An 11,947-nucleotide genomic window follows, 5' to 3' on the forward strand; every position below is an offset into this window, starting at 1 on the left:
GCAGCCAGTGAGGGGCAGTGGGTGGAGGCACATTTGCATGAGCTGCTCCACCTTGAGGCCAGTGGGGAGGGATAAGAAAGGCTGGGGGCAGCCCACACCAGCTCTGGAACTCAGGAAACTGTCCAACATGGTTGGGACTCTTCTCCTCCTTATGATGCCCAGGTAGGAACAGACCTATGTGCCATATGGCAGACCCTTATCCTGAGTCTATCCTCATGGGCTCAGATCCACAAACACATTCACCCTGTCTCTGACTTCCACCATGATGTGTCTATTTTTACAGGGTCCTTCTCCCAGCCTGTGCTGACTCAGCCACCCTCTGCATCTGCCTCCCTGGGACAAACAGCCAAACTCACCTGCACCCTGAGCAGTGGCTACAGTAATTACTATGTGGCTTGGTTCCAGCAAAGCCCAGGAAAGAGCCTCAGGTTTGTGATGCAAGTGGGCACTAGTGGCATTGTTGGATCCAAGGGGGATGGGATTCCTGATCGCTTCTCAGGCTCAGGCTCTGGCCTGGATCGGTACCTGACCATCCAGAACATCCAGGAAGATGATGAGAATGTCTACTACTGTGGGGCAGGCCATGGCAGTGGGAGCAGCTTCGTGTAATCACAGTGACACAGGCAGAGGGGAAATAAGACAAAAACCACCAGACTGATGGGGCCTATTACAATGCACTTCCAAGTGTCCTCACTCAAAGGTCAGAAGGAGCCTCCTGACCCTAATTAATAATTTCTTTCTTCCCAGATATTTTATGAATTTAATTCACATTAATTATTACCCACATACAAATATGGTTTTAGCAGTGTTTGAAATATTGAGTATATTTGGACATGTGTGTTTCTTCTCAATCATGAGTCCACTGACAAAAATTTATTTTGGAGATTGTTAAGCTTTTTCAGATGTATACATTATACAGCCCTTTTGTCACTATTTTGTGTTACTTTTGTCCATATTCAGCAATGAGGAACATTCCACACAGTGATGGGATTTGAATATTTCCCTTTAAATTCCAGATCTTTGTATTTATTTATTTATTTTGGTTCAAAACTTTTTTTAATTGGTTTTATTTTTTAAATACATGACAGCAGAATGCATCACAATTCTTATTACACATATAGAATTATTTTTCATATCTCTATTTGTATATAAAGTATATAAGTTCATACCAATCCATGTCTTTATACATGTACTTTGGATAATGATGTCCATCACATTCCTCCATCATTGCTAACCCCCTGCTCCCTCACTTTCCCTCCCACCCCTCTGTCCTATCTAGAGTTCTCCAATTCCTCCCATGCTACCTCTCCCTACCCAACTATGAGTCAGTCACCTTGTATCAGAGAAAACATTCACCGTTTGTTTTTTGTGGATTGGCCAACTTCACTTAGAATTATCTTCTCCAACTGTATCATTTCACCTGCGAATGCCATGATTTTATTCTCTTTTATTGCTGAGTAATATTCCATTGTGTATATAAGCCACATTTTTTAATTTTAATTTTTTTAATCTACTGAAAGGCATTTAGGTTGGTTCCACAGTTTAGCTATTGTGAATTGTGCTGCTATAATCATTGATGTGGCTGTGTCCCTATAGTATGCTGTTTTTAAGTCCTTTAGGTATAGACCCCCCCAACATGGGATAACACATGCATGCATGGTCCTCCTGGGCTTTACCCACCTTGCCACATTCCAACACTGACATGTACACAAAGATCTCAGGGAGTTTGTTTGTGACTATCAGAGAGAAACAGAGTGCCAGAAACAGAGAGAACCTGTGCAACACCCAGGATGTGGATTTGAGCCTGCCCTGTAACTGAGGTACCTTTGAGATTTGCCCCTTTTCTATCCATACAGTAAAGTTATTCACATGCAGGTAAAATCATTCTGTGACGTGTTTATGTTACTAATTACCCAGATCCAGGGCAGATCGCACAGGTTAATACTGACTTTGCTTGAGACACCAGTCGTCACGCTCAGGGGTTCCAGACAAACTACACTTAGTGTCAATTCACCTCAACTTTAGGAGTTCCCATGAACACCTCAGGTTTGCAGATTCATACTACTTTGTCACAGAAAAAAAAATGAAAGTTCTCTACTTTATAAGATTACAGTTGGGCTGGGGATGTGGCTCAAGCGGTAGTGTGTTCGCCTGGCATGCATGCGGCCCGGGTTCGATCCTCAGCACTACATACAAACGAAGATGTTGTGTCTGCCGAAAACTAAAAAAAATAAATATTAAAAAATTCTCTCTCTCTCTCTCTCTCTCTCTCTTTTAAAAAAAAGAAGATTACAGTCATTTTATAAATAAATCATATCAAGTCAGTTAAGGAGACAGTGAACGCCCTTTAAGAAGTTCATAGATTTGAAGCATCTTTATACTCAGGATGCCTTGCTCTGCTGATAGTTTTAGATTGTATTAACCAAAACATATGATCACTCAGGAAATGAGAATCCAGAGTATTTTGGAGGTCTTTATTCCTTAAACATATCAACATAATTCTGTTGGAGTAAACTCAACTCCATGAAGATGAGGAGATTGTTTTGATATAATGCACTCAAAGCTCCAAATGTGTAGTCATCTATTTGGTCTTTCTAGTATGGTCATTCTCCTTTCTCAACCTATCTGGGGACAGACCATGAATCACTTCCTGAGCATAAAGTCAGCTGTGGTCCCTGAGGAAATTTCTAAGATGAGCAGGTTACCCACCAGAGGCCAGGACAAAGGCTAGACTTCAACTTCCAAAATGTTCACTCTTCATGCACACATACTCTCTCTCTAATTAAAGCACATTTGGCTACACATGACAGGACATGACCCTTGCTCCAAATGGCTGTCATGATCCCAGGTCTGGGAAGATTCACCAGCATGGAAAGAAGATGGAAAGATGGCAAGGAGATGTCCCTCTGTCACTGCTCAGAGGAGACCAGGAGTGAGCAAATATGCATGTGTTCATTTGTACTCAGACATAGAGACATATGTTAAATTTAATTTTCTCATAATCTTTTATTCCTACACAAAGAAATGAGTTCTTATAGAAATTCATAAGACAATAAATTTTATCTGGTTAATGGAAAAATCTGGAGTTTTCAACTAGAACATCAATTTTTCACTCTACGCTTTGCTATCGGGTATAACCTAAGGAGGTTGACTGTGATGTTTAATTCATTTTCCGGAGAAGAACTAACTTTCCCTATCAAAATTTTTAAGTTAATCTCTCCTAATAAATAGTCCTTCAGGATCTCTGGTGAGACATTTCTCAACATTGTTCATGATATAAGTGAATGTTGTATTCAAATACATTAAAATATTGTTTATTCTGGTAACTGATCATAATCAAAGTAATACTCTTCTCTTTCAATGTTAGAATATTAAATAGTCAAAGAATATGATAAAATATACAATAGTCACATCAAGTGTAAATTTTTACACTCAATTGAATATAAAAAGAATAGGTGGAATCATCCCCATATTTTTGCTGTGAATTTCTATGTTTAAATTTTAGTTAGGGAAATATTGAAAACACTAGTTAAATTTTTAGGTTTAGAAATTTCCTCATATAGTATTATCATAAAAGCAAAAGTCCACTCAACTCATGGTGGTAAAGACTTCTCTAGTAGATGATGAGGAGCTTGGTCATAAGTAAAGATAGTGAAATAAGGGCAGAAGGACCAGAAGGACTCAGAGACAACATGACCCTGTGGTCCAGGAATAAGAATCCTCTTTGCAAATAGAATCTACTAGTGGTTGTGTTCAGGGTATAGGAGGAGGAGTTGAGGTAGAGTGCTGGGAAGAAAAGCAATGAGATTTTAAAAGGGAAATTAATGTTTATTTTATCTTGATGTAGAAAAGAATCTATAGGAGTTTATTTAGGTAGAAAAATGCTTTTATCATACACATGTAAAGAAAATATCCTTCTGAATAATCTGTATGTAATTTTAAAAAGAGAGAGAGAAGATAAAGAAGAAAGAAAGTAGATAACACTAGCCAGGGTCTCTGCATGACTCGGGTGGGCAGTGCACCTAGAGCAGGACAGGGAGGTACTCATGAGGAAAGCTTATGGACAGTATCTGGAGATGAGTGCTGATGTGCTGTGGGAGAAAAAAGGTCCGTCAGCAGTCAGAAGTGGGCTCCAGATACTCAGGGTGAGCGTGGTCTGGTGGTATGAGCGGCATGAGGACAAATCATTGGGACTCTGCTCACTGTGTGTTTCTCTACTAGGAACTATGTTTGTTCAGAACAGAAATTTTGTTTTGCTTTGGCACTTCTGTATATACAGACCCCAGAATGCAGCCTGACAGAAAGCAAAACATGCATCAGTATCCAGGCTGATCTTTTAAATTCACCAGAGGAGAAAACCCAGAGAGAAAAGAGGACTTTGGAAAAGATCATAATTGATGCTCATCTTCAGACATTTAAAGTTAAGGAACTAAATTGATTCAGGACAAAGGGTTAAATGAGAAATCTGACGTTAGGTTAAGCAAGAGGTAAGGAAAATGGCCTTGAGTGAGGGGAAGTTGAAGTATATGAACATGGATTTTGTGAAGATAGTATAGAAGCGCAAGATTGTTCTCCAGGTCCTGAGTAAAGAAACCATAGAAGCAGGTGGATGGTGGTAAAAATTCTGAGCACAGAAGATGAAGTCCATGTACAAATGCATTACAGAGCAGAGTGAGTTGTATGAATATCTAGCAACATTTATATTAACTAGGATCTGGTGGGATGTTCATTAACAAAATGTCAGATCCAGAGGTCAAAATCTATCATGGAACTTCCCAAAACTGCAACATCAAGACCTCAAGGCACAATCCCACAAATGATTCTGATGTGAGAACATTTGCATGCCAAAAGAAGGAATTTGGGGCTTGTTGCAAATGAAGAGCTGCTTCTACAGTAAATGAAATTCTTAAAGGAAGGAAATAATTGATGGCCAGAAAAGTTTGTGCTGGACTGGAATTCATTCTGTATAATATGACATGGGAAGGGCATAGTAATTATAACCCTCCTATTCTCTTGTGCTTCAGTCAGTTTATGAAATACTAAAACTATAATATTGAATTAAACTATTTAGACCTCAAAATCCAAGATGGTGGGCCAGAGGGAGGCAGCATTCTGTGTCGCTCCATGACCCAGATCACACCTGTCCTCTGCATGTTTGAAAGTGATACAGGACCCCTATACAGCTGCTCTCAAGAAGAAATCACCAGCGCTGTGCCCCCATGAAGGGCTCTGGGCCTCAGCATTCCAGTAGGACTCCCAGCTCCTGGCAGCCAACTCCTGAAGTTTTAGCCAACGCAGAGCTTACAAGTGCCTTAGCAAGATCACCTATTAGCACTGCTGCAGAACTCCCAGACATTGCTCCACTCCAACACAGGTCACTCAGCTGCTACCTACCCTCAGCACAGTGCCATTTCCCAGCTTCCCCCACTTCACCTGAAACCCCAGACCTGCAAGTGGACCACCTTCATCTTGGCTTACCTTCTTCTCCATATTTGGTGGGGGCAGCTCCCAGATTGGAACTCCAGCTGGCCAGGCACCTGGTTTCCAACTCCCCCCTCTCCCCAGCAGCAGAATCCCAGCACAGGAGCTTCCTGACACAAAACACCTCTCAGTGGAACTGATGTGCAGTGCAACCAGGGCAACACCCACGGGAGCCCCAGAGAAAGAGGTCCCTCAATTGGGAACTGCTAAGGGAGAGGGAAACAGGGCAAAAGTTTGGAGACTAACAGAGAGACCAGGAACTGGGAAATCTTCAGGCAAGATAGAGAGATAAGACCAGGTGCTCAAGTCATACGAACAGACCCAAAAGAGACCCTTGAGGTGCAGTCTCCCTGCAGGGACTTTTGGGTGCCATTCTTCACTTCCAGGTTACCTTCATTGTCCTGAGAGCAGAGATACCAGCTAACATCAGACAACCCCACCTATTGGATGAGAAGGGAAGCAGAAAAGATACAGATCTTTAAAACTAGCAAAAATCCTGGTTTCTTTAAGATTTTTTTTTCTTTTTTCTTCTCTCCCTCTATTCTCCTGGCCTCACATCCCCAACATATGTGAAACAAAGAACTTTGCATAAATTGGGATTTTGAGAATTGGGACATTTGAATAATATAATATAAGCATGGTATATATGGCTTTATTTTCCTCTTTTAGTTTTCTTTTTCCCTCCTATCTTTACTAATTTAACATCCTTTATTTTTCTAAATGTGTTTGATATTTATACAACAGTGTTTGTTTTATGTACTCCACTATTTTCCCACGTACTTATCTACCCAAAACTACTTCTTGTCTCTTCTCTTTCTACTAATTCTCTCCATAAATTTCTCTTTCACTCTTCCTAAGATATATTAACTTCTATATCTTCATAACCTATATCCTCAACATATCATCCTACAACTCACCCTCAGTTCATTGTCCACCATCAGAAACTGTAAACAGTTTTACAAAACTACTGATTATATTATAAATGATAATCAAATCCAACATTTCTGTACTTGTGACCAAACTGTAAGCATCTTAATAGCAATGAATTCTTTATACATGGTATATTGTTTATTTTGGGATCTGTTAACATTGTTCTTCCCCACAAACAAGAGGTTTTGGAACCTAAAGGAGCACTACAAACCTATAGGGTAAAAACAATAACACCCTGGACCCACAGAGCTAGAAGGGACATGAAAAGACAAGGGAAGAAAATGCCCCCAACAAATCAAGGTACCACATTATTAGAATCCATGACAACAATACCAGAAGAAATGACAGACAAAGACTTCAAGATGTACATGATTAAAATGTTCTGTGAACTGAAGGAAGATATAAGAGAGCAAATACAGGAAGCAAAAGATCACCTCAACAGAGAGATAGAGATTCTAAAAAAACAAACAAAAAAAAAAAAAAAAAAAAAACAGAAATTCTTGAAATGAAAGAAACAATAAAAGCTCAAAAGAAAGCATCACCAACAGATTGGATCACTTGGAAGACAGGACCTCAGACAATGAAGACAAAATATATAATCTTGAAAAGAATGTAGACCACACAATGAAAATGGTAAGAAACCTTGAGCAGAACATTCAAGAAATATGGGATAGCATAAAAAGACCAAATTTAAGAGTTATTGGGATAGAGGAAGGCATAGAGGTCCAAAACAAAGGAATGAACAATCTATTCAATGAAATAATATCAAAAAAATTTTTTTAAAAAAGAATGAATTGGAAAACCAAATTCAAGAAGCCTACAGGACACCGAATGTACAAAATCACAACAGGTCCACACCAAGGCACATTATAATGAAAATGCTAACATACAGAATAAGGAGAGAAAGGAATCAGATTACATAAAGGGGGAAACCAAGGAGGATAACTGCAGATTTTCAACACAAACCCTAAAAGCTAGAAGATCCTGGAATGACCTATATCAAGCTCTGAAAGAAATGAATGCCAACCAACAATCTTGAATCCAGAAAAAATAAGCTTTAAATTTGATGATGAAATAAAAACTCTCCATGATAGACAAAAGTTAAAAGAATTAGAGCTAGAAAACCAGCACTACAAAACATCCTTGACAAAATATTTCATGAAAAAGAAACAAAAAAAACAATAATGAAAATCAGCATAGAGAGGTATTGCACCAAAGGAAAAAACTAATCAAAGAAAAAACAAGTCAAATTAAATAACAAAAATAAACAAATATACTTGGGAATACAAACCATGTCTTGATAAAAACCCTAAATGTTAATGGCTTAAACTCATCAATCAAAAGACATGGACTAGCAGATTGGATTTAAAAAATTTGCTGCCTCCAGGAGACTCATCTGATAGAAAAAGACATACACAGACTGAAGGTGAGACTGGGAAAAATCATACCATTCACATGGACTGCAGAAGCAATCAGGGGTTTCCATTCTCATATCAAATAAAGTAGACTTAAAGCCAAAGTTAATTAAAAGAGATAAAGAAGGACATTTCATACTGCTCAAGGGAACCATACACCAACAAAACATAACAATCATAAATATATTTGTCCCCCAAAATGGAGCAGCTATGTCATCAACCAAATTCTTCTCAAGTTCAAGAGCCAAATTGACCACAACAAAATAATCTGGGGTGACTTTAACACATTCTCTCACCACTGGATAGATCTTCCAAGTAAAGTTGAATAAAGAAACTATAGATCTCAATAACACAATCAATAACTTAGACTTAACTGACATGTATAGAATATTTCATCCTTCATCAAGCAAATACACTTTCTTCTCAGCAGCAAATGGATCCTTCTCTAAAATAGACCATACAATATGCCACAAAGCAACTCTTAGCAAATACAAGAAAGTAGAGATACTACCCTGCATTTTATCAGATCATAATCAAATGAAATTAGAAATCAATGACAAAATAAAAAATAAAAATTACTCCAACACCTGGAGACTAAACAATATGCTATTGAATGAACAATGGGTCACAAAACACATCAAGGAAGGGATTTAAAAATTTTTAGAGGTAAATGAGAACATAGATACAACTTATCAAAATCTCTGGGACACTATGAAAGCAGTACTCAGAGGAAAGTTCATTGCATGGCGTTCCTTCCTTTAAAGAAGAAAAAGTCAACAAATAAATGACCTAATATTATATCTCAAAGCCCTAGAAAAAGAGGAATAAATAAACCCCAAAAGCAGTAGGAGGCAGGAAATAATTAAAATTAGAGCTGAAATCAATGAAATTGAAGCAAAAGAAATAATTGAAAAAATTGACAAAACTTTTAAAAAGTTAGTTCTTTGAAAAAATAAATAAAATTGACAGACTCTTAGATATGCTAACAGAGAGAAAGAGAAAGAAAACTCAAATTACTAATATATGTGATGAAAAAGGTAACATCACAACAAGCACTACAAGAGTACAGAGGATAATTAGAAATTATTGAAAACTTATACTTCAATAAAATAGAAAATTGAAGGCATTGACAAATTTCTAGGATCATATAATTTGCTCACATTGAATCAGGATGAGGTACACAATTTAAACAGACCAATATCAAGTGATGAAATAGAAGACACCATCAGAAGACTACCAACCAAGAAAAGCCAAGGACTAGATGGTTACACAGCCGAGTTCTACAAGATCTTTAAAAAAGAACTAATACATTACTCTTCAATTGATTTCAGAAAATAGAAAAAGAGGCAGCACTTCCAAACTCATTCTATGAGGCCAATATCACCTTGATTTCAAAACCAGGCAAAAACAAATCAAAGAAAGAAAACTTCAGACCAATATCTCTAATGAACATAGATTCAAAAATTCTCAATAAAATTCTTACAAATCGAATACAAAAACATATCAAAAAGATAGTACACCATTATCAAGTAGGGTTCAACCCAGGGATACAAGGTTGGTTCAACATACAGAAATCAATAAATGTACTTCATCATGTCAATTCAAAGATAAGAATCATATGACCATCTCAATAGACTCAGAAAAAGCATTTGAAAAAATCCAACACCCCTTTATGTTCAAAACACTAGAAAAATTAGGGATGCCAGGAACATATCTCAACATTTTAAAGGCTATCTATGCTAAGCCCCAGTCCAACATCATTCTAAATGGAGAAAAATTGAAGGCATTCCCTCTAAAAACTGGAACAAGACAGGAATGCCCTCTTTTACCACTTCTATTTAACATAGTTCTTGAAACACTAGCCAGAGCAATTAGACAGACCAAAGAAATTAAAGGAATACATATAGGTAAAAAAAGAACTTAAATTGCACTATTTGCTGATGATATGTTTCTATAACTAGAAGACCCAAACGTTCCACCAGAAAACTTCTAGAATTAGTAAATAAATTCAGCAAAGAACAGAATATAAAATCGACAACAATAAATCAGAGGCATTTTTGTATATCAGTTACAAATCCTTTGAAAGGTAAATGAGGAAAACATTTACAATAGCCTCAAAAAAATAAATAAAAGATTTAGGAATCAATGAGAGAGATGAAAGGTCTATACAATGAAAACTACAGAACCCTAAAGAAAGAAATCAAAGAAGACCTTAGAAGATGGAAAAGATCTACCTGCTCTTGGATAGGCAGAATTAATATTATAAAAATGCCCATACTATCAAAAGCACTTTTCAGATTTAATGCCATTCTGATCAAAACCCTAATGGTATTCCTCATAGAAATAGAAAAGACATCTGGAAAAATAAGAGACCCAGAATAGCTAAAGCAATCCTTAGCAGGAAGAGTGAAGCAGGTGGCATCACTATACCAGACCTTAAACTACAGTACAGAGCAATAGTAACAAAAACAGAATGGTATTGGCACCAAAATAGACTGGTAGACCAATGGTATAGAATAGAGATGCAGAGACTAACCCACATACTACAGTTATCTTATATTAGACAAGGGTGCCAAAAATATACATTGAAGAAAAGGTAACCTCTTCAATAAATTGTGCTGGAAAAACTAGAAATCCATCAAATGAAATTTAACTCCTATCTCTCACCATGCACAAAACTCAACTCAAAGTGTATCAAGGACCCAGGAATTAAACCAGAGGCCTTGTGTGGAATAGAAGAAAAAGTAAGCCCTAATCTCCATCATGTGGGGTTAGGCCCCAACTTCCTAAATAAGACTCCTATAGTGCAAGAATTAAAATCAAGAATCAATAAATAGGGGCAGTGGCCTGAGGCCTGGCCACATACGCACCCGGGGAAGAGGGCTGGGGCTTCCCAGGCCGGGTGCGCGACACAGCCAACCAGAGCTGGGGAGCCCTCAGGGCTGCAGTTACAGGAACCTTCCCTCTACACCATCAAGGCTGTTTTCATCCTAGATAATGATGGGTGACAGCTGCTGGCCAAGTAATATGATGACACATTCCCATCCATGAAGGAGCAGATGGTTTTTGAGAAAAATGTCTTCAACAAGACCAGTAGGACTAAGAGTGAGATCGCATTTTTCCAGGGGCATGACCATCACCTACAAGAGCAGCATTGACCTCTTCCTGTATGTGGTGGGCTCATCCCATGAGAATGAGAATGTGGAGAAGCGCTGGTTGCTGGAGAACATGGATGGAGCCTTCTTGGTGCTGGGTGAGATTGTAGATGGCGGTGTGATTCTGGAGAGTGACCCTCAGCAAGTGATTCTGAAAGTGAATTTTAGGGCAGATGACAGCAGCCTAAATGAACAGAGTGTGACCCAGGTTCTCCAGTCTGCCAAGGAAAAAATTAAATGGTAGTTACTGAAATAAAGGCTGTGGATTCAAGGCTTCCTTCCCCAAAGCAACCATTTCCCCATTCCTAGCAAAAGCCCAAGGGGCAGAAGAAACCCTTCTGCCTTCCCAGGCCTTCCTCAGAACTGACCCTTGAGGAATTGGGCAAAGGATTCTGAGAAGCAAAGGGTTGGCCCCTGCTTGATTACCCCTTCTCAGCGCCCTGGCCTGCCCTTGGGCCATGGGAACCAGATGAGCTGCTTTGCTCAGAACTTCTCCTAGACTTTTGGAATCAGAGAGATATAATAAATCTGCTTTGTCTTCTGAAAACAAAAGAATCAATAAATGGGATGAATTCAAACTAAAAAGTTTTGTCTCAGCAAAACAATCTGTGGGGGCAAGTGTTGTGGCTCAGCAGTAGAGTGCTCACCTAGCACGTGTGAGGCCCTGGGTTTGATCCTCAGCACCACATAAAAAATAAATATATTAAATAAAGTATTGTGTCCAACTACAACTAAAAAATAAAAAAAAAGAAAAGAAAAAAAAAAAACAATCTGTGAGGTGAATAGTGAACCTACATCTTGGGAGCAAATTTTTACCCCTCACACATCAGATAGAGCACTAATCTCTAGGGTATATAAAGAACTCAAAGAGCTAAACACCAAAAAAACCATAAATGGGCCAAGGACCCGAACAGACACTTCTCAGAAAAGGATATACCATCAGTCAACAAATATATGAAAAAATGT

General features: G+C 38.3%; 1 pseudogene; it reads left to right on the plus strand.

The window, feature by feature from the left end:
* The first annotated feature begins 435 nt into the window (after positions 1–435).
* On the plus strand, positions 436–11,237 carry LOC124108950 (coatomer subunit zeta-2-like; annotated as a pseudogene).
* Positions 11,238–11,947: the final 710 nt, after the last annotated feature.

Source organism: Marmota monax, unplaced genomic scaffold (assembly GCF_021218885.2).
Source record: "Marmota monax isolate L192 unplaced genomic scaffold, Marmota_monax_Labrador192_F-V1.1 WCK01_AAM20220418_F8-fsc00414, whole genome shotgun sequence".
NCBI lineage: Eukaryota > Metazoa > Chordata > Mammalia > Rodentia > Sciuridae > Marmota > Marmota monax.